We start from the raw sequence: 20,737 nt of genomic DNA, 5'->3' as shown, positions 1-20,737 counted from the left end.
AGCTCCTTCACAAAGAGTCTGGGCAACAAGTAAGTATGTTTAATATTTATGCTCCGGTCCTTCCAGTTGAGAAAATTTTTTGTTGGGACTCGCTTCAGTCCTTTCTTTTACTGCACAAGCCAGGAAATATCATTATTGTAGGTGATCTGAATGTCACTCTTACCATTGATGAGAAAAAGGGGGGCTCCCCAGTAAGGGACCCAGCTAGAGAATGGGTGGAAGACGTAATGTTAGATTGGGATCTTGAGGATATCAAGCCTTCTGGCGGAAAATATACCTAGACCAATAAAAGATTAGGGCCCAACCACATAGCTTCTCGTCTGGACAGATTCCTGGTCCAATCCTCTTTCCTCTCATGTGGCCTAACTGCCTCGTCTAAGATTCTCCCAAATTGCACATCTGACCATAAACCCATCAGTAGCTATCCCTTGATGGAAACCTTGGCCCAATACCTTTTAGATTCAGTCCCTTGTGGAATCAACAAGATGGTTTCCAGGAAGTGGTTTCTGAAGCTTGGAATCGACAGATCATGGGATCTCCTTTCTATGTGTGGGAAGAAAAATTGAGGGGCCTTAAAAGAAAACTCAAGGAGTGCGCTAAAAACCTGAAAACACCCACTGCCAAGAGAAAAGAATCCTTAGAAAACCTTGTTGCCCATCAATCTGCAATGGAGAAATCTGTTATATCTCAAAATCTGATTCAAAGAGAAGTTGAGCTGCAAAAAACTCTCCATAGAGACACTAGGGTAGAAGAGGAGTACTGGAGACAAAAATCCAGAAACTTATGGCTGCAGGCTGGCGACAAGAAATACCAGTTTCTTCCACAAGTAAGCCGAAGCTCGCAAGCAATTTAAATCTATTTCAGAAATTCGATCCCAAGACACAGTGGTCAAAGATTTTGAAGGCATCAAAAGTGCTGCTTACACATTCTTCAAAGAGCTTTATACGGCTCCTGAAAACCCTCCTTTAGACCTCCAAGCCTACCCCTTTCACCTACTCCCTCATTGTGTTCATGAATCTATCAACGCTATGCTGACGGCTCCGATCAGCATGGATGAGCTCAAGAAGGCTTTGGACGGCATGGCGCCAGATAAAGCTCCCGGGCCTGATGGGTTCAATGCCAGATTTTTTCAATTTTGCTGGTCTACTATCAATAAATATTTTTTGAGAATGCTCAGGAAATCTCAAGCCTGTTCCAAGATCGGAGGCAGCACCAACTTGGCCTTTTTGGCCCTGATCCCGAAAGAGAAAGGAGCTACGGATTTTGGCAGATATCGACCCATTTCACTATGTAACACCAGCTACAAATTGATCACCAAAACAATAGCCAACTGTCTCAAGAATGTTTTGCCAGATATCATTCCGGAAAATCAAGAAGGCTTCATTAAGGGGAGGAAGATTTTGGACAATATTGTGCTGGTGCAAGAAGCAGTACATTCAAGTTTCCAACGAAAAGAAAAAGGCATGATGATAAAGCTTGATCTAGCAAATGCTTTTGACAGGGTGAAACATGATTTCCTCTATGCTGTTATGAGGAAATTGGGCTTCTCTCCCTCGTTCATAAATTGAGTGAAAGCCTGCATCGGCTCTTTATGGATTGCGCCGCTAGTTAATGGCCGCTCAACAAAGTTCTTCAACGCATCAAGGGGATTAAGACAAGGTTGCCCGCTGTCCCCACTCCTCTACGCTATTCAAGCCTCTGTGCTTAGTTTCTAACTTGATAGCTGTCAACAAATCCAGACTCTGCCAGGACTCAGAATGGCTTCCAATGTTAAAGACATTAACCATGCCCAATTTGCCGATGATACTCTGTTGCTTGGAGGAGCGAGCATAAACTCTGCCAGATCCTTTAAGAAGGATTTGGACACTTACAAGGAGGTCTCGAGCAGCAAGATAAACTACCGCAAAAGCACTATCTATGGATGGAACTGTTCGGTCAAGGAATTGGCTGATATTGCCAGGCTCTTAGAGATGAAAGGAATTCAGACCTGGGAGTTTCTAAAATACCTGGGGATACCAATCTTCAAATCCATTCCCAAAGTTGCTCATTGGATGCCCATGCTTGACAAACTAAAATTAAGAATTCAAGCTTGGGGAGCCACTTGGCTGAACAATGCGGGGAAGGTTGTCCTGATGAAATCCGTTCTCACAAGCATGCCCCTTTATCAACACTCCATTATGCTGGCTCCCAAAACCTTCATCAGTAAAATTGACAGTCTGCTGAGAAGATTTCTATGGGAAGGGGGGGAAAATAATGAAAAAAGAATCCATTTAGTTAAATGGGACACTATTAAAAAACCAAAGCTAGAAGGAGGTCTTCAATTAAGAGATCTGGGTGCCCAGAATCTCTCTCTGGGCACCAAAATTCTTTGGAATATTGTTGCTGGAAAGGTGAGATGGAGTAAGAGAGTGATGTGGAAGAAATACTTCAAAGGACAGCGGCTGAGGTGTTTGGACCAGCCTCCAAAAATCAGCAAAGGTTCTCTGATTTTCAAACTCTGTCTTACTGCTATGGAACATTTCAGTCACAAACTTTACTGGATACCAGGTAATGGGAAAAAAATCAGAATCTAGGAAGATCCAATCCTAGGTGAACAGCCTCTGAATCAGGTTGAAGGACTGACCAACATTAAAAAATCGCTTCAATCAAATAACCTGAACACCCTGTGGGACATTTCAAATTGGACAAATGACAATGGACGTCGGTGGGATAGCTGGTACTTGGGAGAGATCCCCCAAAGGCTACAGACTGAAGCTTCACTTCTTATAGACAATCTTCAAGGAAAATCTCCAACCAAAGCAACAGTTAAAGACAAAAGAGGGTGGGGCTCCACCTCAGGCAGCTACACAGTTTCAGAAGGATACAAAAGTATAACAGCTACTACTAATGTCCCCCCTGATCCTACTCAATGGAGATTTATTTGGGCCTTTCCTTCGCTTCCCAAAATCGACTTTTTTCTGTTGGACGTTAGCCCATAACAACATTATCACCAGAGATAATATGAGAAAACGTGGAATGGAAGGGCCGTCTAGATGCCCTTTGTGTTTTTCAGAGGAAGAGTCGGTTAACCACCTGATGTTACTATGCCCCTTTGCCCGTGAGGTCTAGAGGGGGGTCCTAAGATCAGGAGATGTGGAGTTTCCTGGTAACATTCCTGCCCTGCTTCACAATTGGGCCAAATTGTCCCCATTCAATCTTACAAAAAAATGCCTCCTTAAAACAGCTTGGATATGGATTCCTAAATTTACCTGCTGGAAACTGTGGTTGGAGAGGAACAATAGGCTGTTCAGGGATGAAAAATGCAATTCCAGCAAAATCCTCATAAAAATCCAAGCTTTACTGGGAGAGACATTGGACACAAAACATGGTTTAAAGAATGAAGCAGCTCTGGACAATACGGAAGAGACTTGGTTCAAAGAACTTGTTCCAAACTACGATCCCAAAATCATACCTCCAGCTATCCATCAAGCTAACTGGGAAATTCTCCTGGAAGAACAGGAGTTTATCAAATGGCGGTCTGCTTTGGGGGAACATTGTCTCTTCTTCGACGGGGCCTCTAAAGGCAACCCCGGAGCTGCAGGTGGGGGTGGGGTTATTCTGAACCCGGATGGTTCAACTGAAATTCGGTTCCACTAGGGGCTGGGCATCGAATCCAATAACAGAGCAGAGGCTCTGGCTCTATGGCAAGGGCTAAAGCTGGCTATCAAAAGGAATCTGTTGACTTTGTCGGTCTTTGGAGACTCCAGGCTGATTATTCAAGCATTGAACCTTAATTCAACTCCTTCACAGATTCAATTAGCCTCCATATTTAAGAAAATCAAGTTAACACTGCTCCAATTCCGGAAAATATCCTTTTTTCACATTCTGAGACAACTGAACAGTCAAGCTGACCTGGAAGCCAACTTGGGCTCTACCCGTTGCAGAAGATCACTGCTAGTTAACTCAGAAGAATCGACTTGCATTATCCCTTAACTGTCGAATGGAAGGGATTCTGTCTCCAAAAAAGCGTGCTTAAGGATCCAACTAAATTTGCAGGGGCGGGATACAAACAAGGAGAGCTTTTTGCCCCTGAGAAAAATCAGATTCATAAACATTGCTACCCATCTGGACGTTTGGGCTCAAAGAATGGTAGCCAGAAGCGGTAAAGGATTGACCGCAAACAGTAGAGAGCATCGAGCTGATTCAAAGATTGGGTTCCAGGTCTCACTGGACCGTCAAGCCATCAGATGGGCGAACATAAGTTGGACTCCGGGCAGAGGAACAGAAGTGTCATCGGTTGGGCAATGGAAATTCTAGGACTGATTCATCCTCTAATCCCTCTCCAGCATAGTAAAAACACACAGGCTCTCAGATATGATGAAGCAAGAAATATGTGGAACGAATCCCCTATGTGATGTAATTTCAGTACGCGGCAGCTGTTTTATCGCTTAATAAAACCCATACCCGTTAAATTCTAAAAAAAACTATAGTATCTTCAAGAGTTTATTTTCTAAGTCTTGATCTTAAAAAAGGCGAGCATTTCATTTGGATAATTGAGGGCTTTTGCGGCATAAGTGTTTTCCCATTCTCAAGTCTAACTTCATCTCATCTTCCGATGCATTTGCATATAGCTTAACTTTGCATAGATAAAATTTACTTCTAAGCATAAGCTTGGTCGATAGACAGATAGATCTTCGTCCGTATTTTCTTGAGAAGCCTGTTTTAATAGTACTTAAAATGGTGACCTTGCAGTCGTTAGAGCCACAGTTCTCTACAATGCCGAAGGCACCGAGTATGTTAGAATTTTAGGAGAGGTATCGTTAATCACACATTGGTGTGCTTCTCTTGATCTTTTCTCTGCCAATTACTACGAAATCAAGCTCAACACAGAAAGGATAGAAGGGTTCACATTTAAATAGGCATTTAACTAAAATTAACCAAGATTCTTGCATCTCACATTAGTTTTAGGATCGGCATCTCATATAAAATAGTCATTCATATAAGCAACAATTGCTAATCAATTACTTGGTCTTAATTTCCCTAGCAATATTGTTGACTCCATAAGGCACTGGTATCAATCGTTTAAAATCTAATCAAATCCTATAAGTCTTGCTAAATCTTAATCAAGTACTTGATCACTTCAATGTGTCTCTCGAACTGGTTGGTTCCCAACTAGTTCTTTTTCATTCCACTTTTCCATAGGGTCTACCCCCCTTAACCTGTTGTAGGGAGACATCTTAAACGAAGAGATTGAGGATCAGGGTGACAACCCCCGATCTAAGCCGTTGTCATGGTTCCTAGACATTTTGTGCGACAACACATCCCAAGGTTAAATGTCCTCAAAACGTGGTGAACATGCTAGTTTTGGTGCACAGTGAAGTCATCAATTGGGGCAGGACAACCTCTCTAAATCATTGGAGAAGCATAATACAATCCTTCAAGGGATGGAAATTGTACCTGGGGGCAAGCATCTCACACATAAGCAGAGAATTAAGTAATATCAAACATCAAAGGTACAGTAATCATAAGAGCATCATAGTGGGTCATATTTAGTGTAAAAGGCATAAATGTACTTCACACAAGCATCATCCTCAAATGTCTTTCTAACTTACAATTTGTAAACGAGATGCCAAATTATGGGAGGATTATTACAAGACCCTATTAAGCGCTTCCAACTTGGAGGGGAGGAATAGTTCCTTAGCCAACCCATCAATCAATAGGTGCAAGTGATCAATGACATGGCAGGGGTTTAATTCATGGAGGATGCCACAGTCTTTGAACTAGTTATGAAATTTCAACATCATTGAGCATTACAATGTGAATAGGGAGCAATTGCGGGACCCGAGTTACCCTTTTCCTCAACCATTTTTTTATCACCCCTACTATGCATATTTTTCTTCATTGATTTTTCTTTTATATACATAGCTTATATTCCAAAATTTCATTGATGCATTAACGACCCCCTAAAGATGAAGCATTTCATTATTCATCTAGGTTGGGATATGCAAAGTTCATTTTGTTTAGATAGCTCATGCATTAGCTAGGAACTAGGTGAGGGATAATGGTGGGGTAGAGCTTAGGCTATGATTTTTTCCATGCACTTTCATTTATCCCTACCAATCTTTTTCATTTTAACATTATGGCTAATGTTCTTTCATTTTTTCTATTCAATCAATGTCTTATGGAAAATTTTCAAACCCCTTACTCAAAAATAAGGAAGAAAAAGAACTAATATCAATGTCAAATAGCAATCAACCCAATGATGGGATGTGAATACATGGGGACAAATGAAAGGTGTTGAGTATAGAATACCATGGCAATCTAACATCAATCAATGGCTCCTATTTGTGCTCCTCTTGGAAAGTGAAAGAAAGGCCTCAACAAAGGTTACACTAGACTAGGGGCAAGTAATAACCACTAAGGTGAAGCAGGGGAACAAGAACACAACCAATCATTCAATTCAACCTATGATCTATACTAAAATTCCCTTTAAACATTACATGAAAGCACTTTAATACAAAAATGGTTAATGTACCTTACAATAGGTGACCCACCTTCATCGAATGAGAAGTCTAGATGAGAGAAAGCACTGACCGAAGCATCGATGAGGGGCATTTGAGACTAGATATATGTGGATTATCATGGGTTGCTTGCATGCAAGTTAAAACAATAGGAGAAAAATGATCTCCTAGAGGTTACCCGCTTAGGTGGGTAACACCCCAGATCCAATCAACCACTACAATATGACTATAGGAGGGTTACTAAATCTGTGGACACCCTCATTGGCATAAATTTCATGTATACTAGGAATTATATATTTCCATGGACCAACTCTTGCAATTAATGTGGGATATGATGCTTTTAGAAAGGAGGCTTTTATAGTCATAGAAAAAATTTCAAAACATCATTTATTTGGCTTATCCAAAAAAAATTAATGTGCATATGGGGATAGCATGGAAAATGGGTACTATAAAGTAGTGTCAGTTAATGTGATTTTTTTTTTCGGCCATACAAAGGAAGAGTGGGGAAGCTTGAGCAAGAAAGCATCTCTGCACCTTTTCAAAGAATAATTTTAGACAATACTAGATTCTTTACAGAAGAAGATCAAAACATCTCCTATTTGACTCAATATCACAACATTCATCTAGTTAGCTATAAAAGATAAGATCCTATCTCAGGAATCATTACAAAAAAAAAATGTGGCCAGGAGCTTTTCACATATCTAGGATGTTGTGAAGCAAAGAAAAGCAGCTATCATATCTTCTTTCCATGTCCAAAAGCACTTGAAGTATGATCAAATGAGTAGATGGTTTTGGTGAAACTCCACTTTTCCATAGGTCAATCGAAGTCACTAGGAAATTCCATCCAAAGAAGCAACCGCTTTTTCAACTTATGGAGTTTATGGAATGCTTGAGCCTAGAAACATAATAATCTATGATGCAAAGCCACAGGATCCAACCTAAATTTGGGCTAAATCAGGGAAATCCACCCAAGAATCACATAACCAAAACATCCTCAGAATATATCTTGGAATCTCTTTTAACTTTTGAACCGAATATTTTCTCCTTTTCCAAGAAAATCCATCTCTGTGCAAATCATATGGAACAAGCAATCCATGGATATATTTGAAACCTACCCAGGTCAAAGAGATATAAATTAAATTTCAAATGTGCTTCAAAGTGAAACTCAGGTGAGGCTTACAGTGGTGGTGTCATCAGAAATACAAAAGGCCTTGAATCGTTTTCATTTATATGAAATTTTATGTGAGGCTAACAAATAATTAGGTAGAAATGATTGCACTGGTCAAGGGGATTAAATTTTGTATATGAAATAATCTTCATTCAATAGAAATTGAGAAATATTCTAAAAGTATCATTGATTATTTTTCTAAGAAATAGATCCTATAAAATCTCTTTGGCTAAGTTGCCACACTATAAGGGGAATATCTACGTCGTCAAAGTCTCCATGGTAATACAAGCCTGATCACATCATTGCTTGCTGCTATACCACACTCCCATGGGTCTTCATTGTTATGTTTAATGAAAGAGAATCTAGTAAGGAATGGTTCTTCCAAAAAAAAAACAAGATCAATGGTCTAGCCATAGAAATAGACCTCCCTGCACAAGAAGAACATGTAAAAATATTGTTGATTGGTTAAAAGCAAAGCAATTGAACTAAATTTTGATCTTGTTGGTTTTGAAATGGATGGAAAACAAATGAGATAAATGAATGGACACTTGAATTGACTGGAGTATTAAATAAAATGCCCCAACATTGAGTGACATTACTATCTGCAACCCCATTTAGAGACTCAGGACTTGATGATCTAGGAGGTAAATGGATGCCTGCACAACAAACTCACCACATATTTATAGATCATTACAGGGATGTGTAAGGGCTCTCTATTGCATGAACATTCCATTATTGCACTAGAAACATAAGAATATTGGCCCCCTGAAAAACACAAATGGTCTATTGGTAATAATCAACCCTTGGATCTGCTGCCTAAAACCAAAAGGGCCTGAGAGATGTCATGCATTAAGAAAAATGATTACAGGTCTTATCTTCTGCAACTCTCATGGAGTGCTAGTTTACTGTATGTTCTAATGTCTGATATGTTTATTTACTGATAGTTTTTGTGATGATAAATCTAAGGTCATGGCCTGTAAAGAGATATGGGCACAACCAAGATCCCACCATGATTCAAATGTTTCTTGTTTAGCACGGAAGTTTTGTTTCAGGGTCTAGGAAGTTTTGTGTTTCTAAATTCTGAAGGTAGGGAACAAGGGACATATAATATGTCAGAAAAATCCTAGTCATGGACGCATCGTGGATCAAAATCCAGATGGATTATTGTATTACTAGAATATTACCAGCTTGCTAGTTTGATATAAATATAAATCTATTTTCCTGAAGAAAAAAATATCAGTAGGGTAAAGATACCAAAACAAAAGGCATAAGTAGACTACATAATCTTTACGATAATATAGAAATAATCACCCTGTCTCTGTCAATCTCATCTTATAACCAATGTTTTCTCTTTTAACCCTCATTTTTTAAAAGTGAGTTAGGGGATTGAGTTGTGAGGAGACTAAATATTTTTCATCAAACAAACAAGGGAAATCTATTGTTTTCATTTCCCACTATTCTGTTGAGTTTTGTAGCTCAGAAGATACTTCTAGTCTTGTGTCTTGACTAGAAGGACCTTGATTTTCCTCTTTAGGAGTTTTCATGCGACATGAAAAGTCTACAAGTGAGTTGCACGCAGGCGGATGTGTTACATATGGCATGCATGAGATGTGCATGTAAAACAAGCTAAAATTATTTGTACTTGAGTTAAAGTAGAGAAAGTTAAAGATAAAATACTTAACTAAAGTAAAAAGTCATTTATCTTCGATTACGCTTACGAGCTAATTTTGGCTATCAATATTAGCTTAGGAAAGTTATAAATTCAACATAAAGTGAGGAGCTAAGACACAACAACAACACAAGATTGAGAGAGGCTTCTCAGTGAGCATGTGTTAGGTAGTGGGGTTGGTGATCATCTTTGTAGTTTGTATTTTCTCAGTTGGGAAATTATCCCTGGATGGGAGCTCAAGTAAGTTGTGGTTAAATTATTAATAAAGAACTATTGATCAGGAAGAAATATGTTTGTGTATGTGATTCAGATGGAATAATTTTGCTTCTACTAAATATTTTTCGTTAGGAACTTAGTTGTGTATTCGTTCAATTAATAATTGCAAGGAATTGAATAACAGGGGTTAGGTACAGGAAATTCTAACATGGCATGAGAGCCCCAACTCTGAATTGATCTCAGAATTACAAGTTTTAGGTTTGTGTCAGATTTCCAAAGCCAAGTGTCGGGATCATACGAACCTGAATTTTTATTAAGGAAGTAAGATTTTTTTGAAGGGCCAAGAGGAAAAAAAATTACAACCAATTTTTTTGAGTTGAAAATGAAAAAAATAAGATTCAAAAAAGGTGGGACCCCTTTTTTTGAAAAAAAAATTAAAAATAAAAAAATAAAAAAAGGCGTGAGCTGCTGTGGTGGTTGGCCGACAACCCAATCCAGCGAGACATCAGTCAGGCTAACAGCCCACTAGCCGCCAACTAGGTAAGTGACAGGCCACTCAATTAAATAGTAAGCAGGTGATAGTGTGACGCACAACCACCGAGAAAGGCACTGCATAGAATCAGGCATAAGAAGGTGGAATTTAACAACAACAACAGGTTGCCAATCAAGGATACAACTGACTAGATAATGAATGGGAATAATTTGAAAATATATCGAAAAAGGGTCAATTTGTAGCCAACAAAAGAGCACCATTAGTACACATGGTAGTGAAGGGCCAATCAATGTTGCATAGGCCACACAAGGGAATGTGAGCGGCGCCCGACAATTTTCCCCCAACTAATCACAAAAGAAAGTTGCAAAGCCTCCATAGTCAATGACGATTGTTATAGTTATGGGCAGTCGCCAATAGCAAAGAAAAAATTCATAGGAAATGGTTAACATGAAATTGCACAAGAGGTCGAGGTGTGCGATATGGAAGTGAAAGTTTAGAAGGTACGTCTATACCCAACGTATGAAAATTTCTCAAGGGGAAGGCTAAGTCGGCATTAGGGTCAACAAGATTTGATCAGAACAAGGTCCAGATCAGGAATGTGAGCAAAGGATTGTTGCACCACAGTGTGACAAGGCCATAGATATCAAACAAAATAAGCCTAGCAGACAAAGTAGTTGGTCCACCACAGGAACCGAGAGTTGGTTGTGTGGGTTTGAGGGAACAACCATCAAGAGTGTGGTTGAGGAAAGGTTGTGGGAGGTTGAGAAATTGTAGACAATGTGAGGTGTGCATGATAGGTAGATAGAAAAGAGGTGGAAGATAGTCGTCAAACGACAACCAAATATGGTTGTAGGGGATCGTGCTGCGAGCATGGTGACATGTTGGGCATCATCGAAGAAACTGCAAGATGCAGTGGTCAACAAGATTCGTCGGACAGGGGACCTGCCATGATAGGCATGGGCCAGCAAGAGTTGCCAAACAGGGGATCTTCCATGATAGGCTTGGGCCAGAAGTTGCTGGTAGACCTTCTTGAAAAATGTGTAACTAGGTTCGGTCTTCATTAGTATGAAATGTATTTTTGTAACTTATAAAATGAAAAGAATTAGTATTATTGGAGCATGGGCTTCATGCTCAAGTTCTCTCATTTCATAGGTCAAGCACCCATTGAGTGCTTCTAAGATTTTTCCTAGGTCTAAGATTCATTTTCATATATTGAAGACCCCAATGGGCACATTGTATCTTGTAAAGAAAAATGATTTTTGTCTTTAAAATGTCGAAATTCCCTCCAAGATCAAGTTGGCCTAGAAGCTACTAAGTTGGCCTAATTGAAGAGCCACGTCTACCCCTTGAAGAGGCCTATATAAATAGAGGAAATCATCCTCCAAAGGATCACTTAGTCATCTCTCATTCTATGTGAAGAAGAGGACAAATAAGAGGTTGAAGAAGAAGGATGAAGAAATTCAAAGTGTTTGGGATAGTTCTCTCTCCCACGTGCAAGAAGAAGCTAGGGTTTCTACACAAGGGTTATATCTGGTTCAATCATGGAAGGAAGAGAGGAAAGAAGGCAAGTGAAGGTCACTAAGGGTATCTCTATAGCCCTAAGTTACAAGGAAAGGCAAGCGAAGGGAAGAAGAAGGCTCTAAGAAGAAGATCAAAGTCTTCAAGTGTGGCAGTAGTAGTTGTTGGGCAGACAAAATTTTGATCTGCAGTAGGAGGTCAAATTTCTTGCAGCGGGAGTCTGGGTTGGTGGTTGATCTTGATCTTGAAGGGTATTTTTCTAAGTCACAAGGTCTTGGTATTCGAAAATTGAAGGATCTATAAGAAGCGAAGAGATTTAAGGGTTTTTCCATTAAGAGGAGGGGTTTTGGAACTGGCTTGCAACCTATATATTGTGTCACTATTCTTATTGTTTTGGTAGTTGTTTGATGTATCTCACATTATAATAATAAGGAAATAAGATAATATGAAAAAGGTAACACAAACAGTTATGAAGTTAAAAGGAATTAAAATATTCATTGCCCTATTGAAGTCTCAACATGGTATCAGAGCTAAGGTTAGCTAAGGGCATCATGAAGACCTCCTCTACTGTGAAGAAGTTCATCAAGAAGATAGCAAGCCATCTCAAGAAAAGTATCAAGGAAGCATGGAGTCTCTTATTTTCTTCAAAGAAGTTATCAATCAAGGAAAAGGATGAAGGTCTCTTCTTGACTCTTTCTGGCATGTTCCAAGATGAAGACATTTGGGTAATTTATAGTGGTGCATCAAGACACATGATTGGCCATTCCAAACAATTGAAGACCTTATCAAAAGGAAAATCCACTTATTCAATGGAACTTGGAGATAACAAGAGCTATCCCGTAAAGGATATTAGATCGACCTTTATCAAGTTGGATAATGGAAGCAACATCCACCTCAACAACATTCTATTTGTTCCAGGTTTGCATAAGAACTTACTTTCCATTTCAAGATTAGAATATAAGGGAAATAGAGTAGCTTTCATTGAAGGAAAGGTTGTTGTATGGAGTAAAGACTCAAGTATAGAACAAGATAAAGTCATTGGCATCTGAGAAGGAAGACTTTTCATACTGATATCTCCTTTGGCCCAAGCCCTAGTTCACATTGAAATTAGCCAGTGCGAACTCTGGCATAGAAGATTTGTTCATCTACATTTCAATATCCTTCCAACTCTAAGTTCCATAGTAGATGGAATACTTGAACTAAAGGAAGACCATGAAGTAGTATGTAAGGGATGCGCATTTATTAAGAATACCAAGAGACCATTTGGAAGCAGTGCTTCACGTTCAAAAGAAATCGTGGATCTCATTCACTCTGATGTATGTGGCCCTATGACTCTTAAATCACTTGGATGTCATCTATATTATGTCACATTTATAGATGATCATTCAAGAAAAACCTGGGTTTACTTAGTGAAAACCAAGGAAGAAGTATTTACTAAATTTCAAGAATTCAAAGTTGAATTGGAGAACCTTACAAAAAGAAGAATCAAGATACCAAGCTCTGATAATGGAGGAGAAATACATCCAAAAAGATTATAGAATTCTGTAAGGAGTCTGGGATTAAGAGGGAGCTGATAGTCCCATATAATCCTGATCAAAATGGAGTTGCAGAATGGAAGAATAGAATCCATTGAAGAAAGTGTAAAATCAATGTTACATGATCATGATCTACCTAAGTTTCTGTGGGGAGAATCCATGAAGATAGTTGTTTACATTCAGAATCGAAGTCCCCACAAGTCCCTAGACAACAAAACTCTAGAGGAAGTGTTCATTGGAAAGAAGCCATCTTCTAGATCATCTCTGGATCTTCGGGTGTCTTGTATATATCCATATACCAAAGGAAAAAAGGAAATGAGTTGGATCCATCAAGCATGAAGGGAACATTTGTTAGGTAAAACAACTCATCAAAAGCCTATAGGATCTACATAAAATAGAGACATCACATAGAAGTCATTCAAGATGTCATATTTGATGAAAGCATATCATTCAAGAAATCAAGGGAACTTTCCATAGACTCTAATGATGAAGAAATTCTGGTATTTGAGGAAGAAGTTGACAAGGGAGAAGTAGAATCACACCATGAAGAAGATCCTAGTGAACTTGTTCAACTTGTAGTCATCTCTAAAACAAGGAAAATACATAATTGGTTGAAATCTACACTACTTGATGCATAAGGTCACGGGGAATCGAAAGGCTCATTTAGAGAAAGAAAGAAACCCAAAAGATATTATGGGTATGTTGCATACATGACAAAACTAATAGAAGCATAACCATCCACTTTTGAAGAGTTTTTACATCATCAGGAATGGAAAGATGCCATGAATGAAGAGTATCAATCTATAATGAAGAATGGAGTCTGGGAAATGTTACCTAGGGCTGAAGACAAATCTGTGGTAACTTCCAAGTGGATCTATAAGATAAAACATGCGGCAAATGGAAGTATACATAAATATAAGGCAATATTTGTGGCGAGCGGCTTCTCTCAACTAGAAGGCATCGACTATAAAGATACATTTTCTCCAACAGAAAGACATACAACAATTCATTCATTAATCTCTCTAGCAGCATCAATGGGATCGAACATCCACCAAATGGATGTCAACACTGCTTTTCTGAATGGCACAATAGATGAAGAAGTTTATATAGAGCAACCCTTGGGATTCAAAGTTAAATATAGGAAGGCATATGTTTTCAAATTGAAGAAAGCATTATATGGCCTCAAGAAAGCACCAAGGGCATGGTATGCTAGAATGGATGCATACCTGCAAAGAACAGGCATCACAAAATTTTTTGTTGATCCAAACCTTTATATCAAGGTTGTAGATGGAGACTCTGTAATCATTCTTCTATATGTAGATGATCTTCTCTTGACATGTGTAGAAGGTCTAATTGATGAATGTAAGAAGCAACTAGTAGCAGAATTTGACATGAAGGATCCTGGGCTGATGTAGTACTATTTGGGACTAGTAGTCTGGCAAGGACCTGATGAAGTTTATTTGGGTCAAGGAAAGTATGTGATCAAGATGTTGAAGAGGTTTCACATGATGGATTGAAAACCTATGACCACTCTGATGATCACAAACTTGAAGAGACTAAGGAGTTATGAATCAAGCCTTGTGGATCCTTCCAAGTATAGACAACTTATTGGCTCACTAATGTACTTGGTGAATACTCGACCAGACATATGCTTTGCAGTAAATGTTCTCAGTCAATTCCATGTGGATCCGAAGCATGATCATTATATAGTAGCAAAACATATTATGAGATATCTGTGAGGAACCATCCAATACTGTCTGAATTATGATAGAAAGAATAATGTTCAACTTATTGGATATACAGATTCCAATTGGGGAGGAAGCGAGAAATATGGAAGGAGAACTACAAGGGGATGTTTCACTTTGGGATCCTCCATGGTATCATGGATGAGCAGAAAGAAAGACACAGTTGCTTTGAGTAGTGCTGAGGCTGAGTATGTTGTAGCCTTTGAAGTAAGCATAGAAGAAGTACGGTTGAGGAAGTTGTTATCCGACCTGTTTGAAGGGACGATGAATCCTACAGTGATACTTTGGGATAACACCAGTTACATATGTTTGTCTGAAGACCCAGTGATCCTTTGAAAGACAAAGAATATAAACAACAAGTATCACTATATTCGAGAGCTAGTACAAAATGGTGTGTTGCAGAAACAGTATATCTCAACTGATGAGTAGGTAGTTGACATATTGACAAAATCACTTTTGAACAAGAACCTTGTGTACTTGAGAGACAAGCTTGGTTTGGTTGATATATCCTCCCTAATTGAGAGGGAGAGATAGACACGTCATTCTTTTCTTCACTTGGGAAGAAAGAATGGAGGATTTGGTAACCATCTAGCATTCAATACTATTTGAGAATGTGGTAGGGCATTCAAGGCAAGAGTAATCATGGACCGATTTTCTTTAAGGACTAGCTATCCAAGATAAGAATAGTCCAAAGAAGGTCATACTCGATGAAAACCCAGGTGGAGTATGTACCTTGAGAGACAATGATGATGGTGTCTATAAATCATTGGTCTCACCAGCATTGTGCTCTAATCTTGTGGAGAGATAGAGTTTTTAGTCAAGGCCTTGCTATGTGACAATGTTGGTTAATATGATTCTAGACAAATGGGTTACCAATCTGACTCATTTTACTCTTCAGATTGAGAATGACCATGTACCTCTAATGAATACCTCCCTAATTAAGAGGGAGTGTTTAAAAATGTGTAAATAGGTTCAGTCTTCATAAGTATGAAATGTATTCTTGTAAATTATAAAATGAAAATAAATTATTATTATTGGAGCATGCGTTTCATGCTCAAGTTCTCTTATTTTATAAGTTAAGCACCCATTGCCTACTTCTAGGGTTTTTCGTAGGTCTAAGAGTCATTGCATATATTGAAGACCCTGATGGGCACATTTTTTTTTGTAAAGAAAAATTATTTGTCTTTAAAGCGTCGAAATTCCCTCCAAGATCAAGTTGGCCTAGAAGCTATTAAGTCACCTAATTGAAGAGCCACATATACCCTTTGAAGAGGCCTATATAAAGAGAGGAACACATCCTCCAAAGGATCACCCAATCATCTCTCATTCTATGTGAAGAAGAGGATGAAGAAGAGCTCGAAGAAGAAGAATGAAGAAGAGGTCGAAGAAAGTCAAAGTGTTTGAGCTAGTTATCTCTCCCACTTGCAAGATGAAGTTAGGATTTATGCTCAGGGGTTATATCTGGTTTGATCTTAGAAGGAAGAGAGGAAAGAAGGAAAGCGAAGGTCACTAAGGGTATCTCTCTAGCCCTAAGTCACAAGGAAAGGCAAGCAAAGGGAAGAATAAGGCTCTAAGAAGAAGATCGAAGTCTTCAAGTGTGGCAGCAACAGTTGTTGGGCAGACAAAATTTTGGATCCGCAGTAGGAGGTCAAAGTTCTAGCAGCAGGAGGCCGAGTTGGTTGTTGATCATAATCTTGGAGGGTGTTTGTCTAACTCACAAGGTCTTAGTATTCGTCAATTGAAGGATCTATAAGAAGAGAAGAGATTTAAGGGTTTTCCCCTCAAGAGGAGGGATTTTGGCCCTGGCTTGCAGCTTATATATTGTGTCATTGTTCTTATTGTTTTGGTAGTTGTTTGATGTATCTCACATTATAATAATAAGGAAATGAGCTAATAAGGAAAAATGTAACATAAACAGTTATGAAGTTAAAGAGAATTAACATATTCATTGCCCTATTAAATTCTCAACATTGTTGGTAGTATCCAATGACAGGTACAAAGGATATTACCAGCAACTAGTAGCATTCACAATGGTCAACCCTCAAAGGGAGACCATACTAATCAAGATATTGGCAACAAAAATCATGGGTGTCTCCAAGGGCCGAGACAGGCCTGTTGGCATTATCACTGATGTGTTATCCTTGATGGAAACCTTCTTAATAAAGATGTATTTGATGTCAACATTGTGATAATATGATGATTATGGAACTCATATAGATTGATACAAATGCTATAGAGCATATGGACAAAGAAATGATATTTCAGCTATAGATAAATAATAAAAGTGAAGTTTCAGAAAGTATACGTGGTTCCCATGAAGAAGGGTTGCGTACATACACAGGTCTTATGAGTAAAAATCACGTACAAAATCCAAACCATGGAAATATGGATACCAAGGGTCATTACCATGGTATTGGCCCATAATAATTGTACTAGAATCAGTCATTTGATCCCGTCAACAAATACTAACAACATTACCAAAGTATTTACCTAAGGTATTGGCTAGGCCAAAATCTATGTAAGGAGATGGAGATCAAGGTGTTAAGTGTGCAAGTAATGGGTTATTCATATGTGATTTGAACTGGAACAGGTTTGCACCAAGGAGCAAGGAGAACATTCAGATCTAAAAGATATGAAGATATGTTGATATATATGCATGATTGATTTACTTGTTTCAAATGTATAAGTAACTAATAATGATGGATCTGTGATTAGAGAAATGTTGTGATCTGAATGAGTTTTTAGAAGTCTGTAGATTTGAAAATGAATCTTGTGGAATGTAAGTTGTGTTTGCAGTGAAGGTATGCTTCAGTAATTTAAGATGTGTACGCTAGTTTGCTTCTAAATAATTATGTTGAGACTTGAACATGGTTTTTCCACATTATAAGCATGTATATACGTTTTTTTTCTTAATAAAAGTCGTGTATATATTCTAAGTTGTATCTATCAATGGTGTCTTGATCTAGATGGTTTATATCTATTATGGATTGGTTTGATCTGGTTGCAATAGTTGGTTGAGATTCAGTTCAGTGATTGGTTTGTTGATGTTATAGTGATTCAGTTGGTTCAATGATTGTATTACAGATTCAGTATTTAGTTTGGTATTGAGCATAATGATGGATGTGGGTCTAGTTTGAAAATATGATGAAAGGTGGCCTACAAGTTTTGATGTGTGTTTGAGTCAGGTGGATCTAGTCTGAAATATTATGAAATGTGGTCCACGAAGGGTGTTAAGGGTTGGAGCCTTCAGTAAGGGAGTCGGAGCTTCCTTCCAGTGGTAGTTGATAAATGTGTTTAAGGGGTAGGTGCTCCCTTCCAGTAGGATCCGGTAAACGTGATCAATGGGTTCTAGCTCCCTTCTAGTGGGTGTTGGAGAACGAGTGGAGGTTGTAGCCTCCTGTAGGTGAGTGTCCGCATGCTAGTAAGATCTATACCAATACAAGATGTAATGAAGTTTTTTCTATAATAAAAGAAGATAGATTCAGCGAAAGTGGTGGTTTTATCCCACATTGTGTTTCCACCTTAAATCGTGGTGTTCTATGTGTGTTTCTTATGTGTTGTGATTTGTTTGTTCTTTATTGCACACTGAATGGTTAATGAATTAATAATGCAATGGTTAAGATAACTCACTGATGGAAGTTATGATAAATTAATTAATTTAGATATACGTTTTTTGCAATCACTAGAGTCACGTACATATGTTGGTTTCATGAAGAAAAATAGCGTACATAATTCATAATATGGAATGAAAAGTTAAATTGAATTAAAAATATTGATTCACAACCCCCCCCCCCATCCCCCCTTCTCAATATTTTTCCTTAACAATTGGTATTAGATCAAGTCCCTTAGAAAAGCTTGATCACTTGAAGGAGATCTATCAATATGAGCAACCAAGAGCGAGTGTCTTCTATCAAGCCACCTTTGTTTAATGGAACTAACTTTGTATCTTAGAAAGTCATAATGAAAGCATATTTGCAAGCACTAGGAGTTGATGTATGGGCAATTGTTGAAGATGGATATCAATTCCTAGCCTTTATTCCCATAGATACTGCAGGAAAAAATAGTATGAGATCAATGTTGTTAAAATTGGAAACTAGGTCCAAATTCCACTTTGGACAGCTCCTTTGGGGAAGATAATTATGGCATTGAATTCCTCTTTTTGAGAGGACCAAAATCGACCTCAATATCGTCAAATTTGGATAAGGAGAAGTGGGTTTTTGAATTTATGTTCTCTCACAAGTAAATTATTAAGGTCGGCCTCACCCTTATGTCAGCTCATCAAGCCCAATGGTCACGTCCCATGACCTCCATCGAATTGTATATATTGAGGTACCTTCTCCCTCATTTCACACACATCAAATTTCTTGGATAGATGTCTGAGGCAACCGAGTTCTTGAAGAAGGTCGAAGGAGGGTTTGTTTCTGGGTTTTCTTCTGCATTAAGGTCAAGACTCTCCAAGAAGGACAGTTGCTGGTCTGGATAATTTAAGTATGGGCAAATTCATCCTTGCAAGTCTGAGTTTTGTAGCAGCATGGCAAGTCGAGTTGGTACAGTTATTTCTAGGCTCATTGGTAGTTAAGTTAAGGGAGAAATCCTCTCATCATGAGGTCGCATCTTTGATTAATCTCAAGCAGGGCCGCAGTCAGTATAACCTACATATAAGTCAAGGGGGCCGAGAATCCTATCATGCCAAATCATCCCTAAGGGCCAGCGAAGGACATATTCATGCATGTCAGTGAAAGCTACAGTTGAAAAGAGGATCCTTAGTTCGAACGAGTGAAATTACAGTGGACAGTAAGTAACCTTAACCAGATTACAATTGATTGAATATTGGTATTACAGTTTGAGCCATACACTTGTTTAATCTTTGAATCTTCAAATTGTCAAAGTCATTTTGACTTTGGCTTATTGTACTCTCTCTCTCTTTGATGAAAATTCGACATTAATAATAAAGAAGAATTGATATAGGGTTTTTCCCATCTTGGGCTTTTTCCCTTGCTTGAGCCATATCCTTGTGTACTCTTGTCTTAGCCTATCTTCTGCATCTATCTTTTATGTTCTTTCTTCAGTTTGTTTGATAATGTTTCATGAGATTGCTAATGGAGATAAAATAGACTAAAAAATGGGCTAATATGGAATTTTGAAGTGACTAGCCTAAGAAAAGAACATGTTATCCTAGATTAACAAATGCAAAGGCTGTAAATGCTATCTTAGGAAGCTTGGTGGAATCTGAGTTTGTGAAATTCATGTAGTTGCACACCACAAAGGCAATATGGAATAAGCTTGTCCAAAGCTATGAAGGTGAATTTAGGTAAAAAATGTTAAACTTCAAACATATATAATTCAATATCGAAATCTTAGAATGCATGATGATGAAAGCATTGCGAGATTTTTCCTTAGAATAGATGAGATTGTTAACTCAATGAAAAATCTTGGTGATGAAATAAAGGATTCTACTATTGTTGAAAATATTTTGAGATCACTAACTCCAAAGTTCAATTCCAAAGTCTCTGTCATTGAAGAAATGTAGGATTTGAATAACCTTACTCTTGAACAACTCCATGGGATCTTGATAGCCTTTGAGATGAGAAAAGGGGGTACATCAGGTATGAGAGAAGTAACCTTCGAAGCCACATATAAAGGGGAATAAAAGGAAAAGCCTAAAGATACAATCTACATCTCAGATGAAGAAGAAGAAAATTTCATGGGAAAGTTGCAACTAGGAACTAGTAAATTCAAAGGTAAGCTTCCCTTCAAATGTTTTTCTTTTGGAAGAGTAGATCACTATGCATCCAAATGTTCATATAAAGAAAATCATGATAAGAAAGAAAATGGAAAGGATGTTGAAAAGAAAAATGCCAAAAAGAAGTTTTTTTCCAAGAAAAGTTTTTAT

General features: G+C 38.3%; 1 pseudogene; it reads left to right on the top strand.

The window, feature by feature from the left end:
• The first annotated feature begins 1,757 nt into the window (after window positions 1-1,757).
• Window positions 1,758-20,737, top strand: part of LOC149215948 (uncharacterized) — a 66,059-nt pseudogene continuing 47,079 nt past the window's right edge.

Source organism: Pinus tabuliformis, chromosome 1_1 (assembly GCF_031772625.1).
Source record: "Pinus tabuliformis cultivar Carrire ecotype Pingquan chromosome 1_1, CPIR1, whole genome shotgun sequence".
In the NCBI taxonomy this organism is placed as follows: domain Eukaryota; kingdom Viridiplantae; phylum Streptophyta; class Pinopsida; order Pinales; family Pinaceae; genus Pinus; species Pinus tabuliformis.
Note: the sequence above shows the minus strand (reverse complement) of the source record. Positions and strands in the feature narration are given on the sequence as shown.